The following is a 1779-nucleotide window of genomic DNA, read 5'->3' as shown; positions in this document are numbered from 1 at the left end:
GATAAGCTGATGTCTGGAATGTCAGGTCAGAAATGGAACTGGAGATTTAGATAAAATGGAGGGAGCCTGATTTTCCATGGATTGATACTAGAATGTGTACCTCTGATTTCTCTCCACTCATTTTGCCTTTGTTGGACCCTCCTGCTCTCTTCTAATATCTACAATAGGTTCTTCCAGTTCAGTGTGGTTGTGGATATGTATATTAATGCCGTTCAGTCCCAGGGAAGTCTGGATGCTATCAGATACAACAAAGGAGAACTCAGGTTCCACTTTGTTGTGAGGAAGATTAATTAGTATTAATTAGTGTTGGACCTAGCAGGAAGGGCTGGAAGATTCCAAGATGGAATGAAGGAGGAAGATTCCAAGATGGAATGAAGGAAGAGGAAGTGGGGTTTGTGCTCTGAGAGAGACTCCATTAGTGGTTGGGACATAACTGTTGCTAACCCTGGGAGATTTCAGAGTTAAGGAAAAACTGCATTGAGATTCCTGGGATCCTGAGAGGTAAAGGCTTTCAGCAAGTAGACAAAAGACCTGCAGAGCTGCACCAAGTGGGGAAGTGGTTTGGGATCTGGTGGACAGAATTTCAAACTCACTCTCCCTACCTGGGTACCTTGGATCACCTGGTGGAGTTGGCTCTTGAAATCCTGTGACCATCCTTGGATTACTGTGAGACCCAAATTGGCCCTTTAGCTGAGCTGACCAAACCTGGCTGGAACCAGGTTTGAAGGAGCTTTCCCTGTGACTTCAGTACTGCTTCCTTTGGGCCCTGCCTGGCTTAGGTCAATAGGATAATGTAGCTAAGTCCTTCCCTGCCCCCAGTGGTTTGCCCTTAGGTTTTAAGTATAGAATCCCTTATTCCCATACTTCAATTATTATTTCCCTCAACTAAACTGTATAAACTTTACTTTTGCCTGCTGTTTCCATAGGCCCTGGCCTGGGTGAGCTGGGTGACCACTGGGCTAACTGCCATTCCTGTGTCAGTTAAAATCTTGGCAGTGGAGCTTCTGGGTTAAGAAGGCGGCAGAGTAAAAAGCAGCACTTAACCTCTCCTAACCGAAACATACAGGACTCTTCAAGGGGACATAAAAGCAAATCCAGATGAACCGAGGGAACCCAAAACAGGGTGCAGCATTGAAGGCATGTGGAATCAGGGCATTTACATGCTATAAAGGGGTGAAACAGCTCTCACTAAATCACGGGCTGAGCAACACCCCCACACACACACACACACCACCTATAGCGCCAAAGCCAACTCAAAAGAAATAGAGCAGGTTTGGGGCACCCATTGAGTCATTGGCAGCTCCAGGGCGTGTTCCTGAGAGCAGCAAGACTTAGGACCCCAAAAGGCTAAAAAACGCCCATGGACTTTGAGCGCGGACACAGAGCGCAGGTGCAGGCGGAGGCGTACACAGGCATGAGCGAAGGCTCTGAAACCCTGAGTGGGGAACCAGTGCAGACAGGTATGACTGTGGAAGCAGTGCCCTGAGACCTGTAAAGGAACCTCTGGCAGAGGATCAAGCAAGGGGGTCCACCAGGAGGCATGACCTTGAGAACAACCAGACCTGAGACCTCAGGAGCCTAAAGAGCTCAGACAGACCCTAAGCATGAGGATAAAGCTGAGAACGGGCTGGGCCAACAATGGCAATTCAGAATCAGGAAGGCCAAAAGAGAAAGATTAACAAGAAGAAGAAATATTTAACACTCGACAACTTTTACATGGAGAAAATCCAGACAACCAAGCAGACAGAAGAGGAGAACAAACAAGCAATCACATCCGGA

The sequence above is a fragment of the Gracilinanus agilis genome, chromosome 1, assembly GCF_016433145.1.
Source record: "Gracilinanus agilis isolate LMUSP501 chromosome 1, AgileGrace, whole genome shotgun sequence".
Lineage (NCBI taxonomy): Eukaryota > Metazoa > Chordata > Mammalia > Didelphimorphia > Didelphidae > Gracilinanus > Gracilinanus agilis.
Note: the sequence above shows the minus strand (reverse complement) of the source record.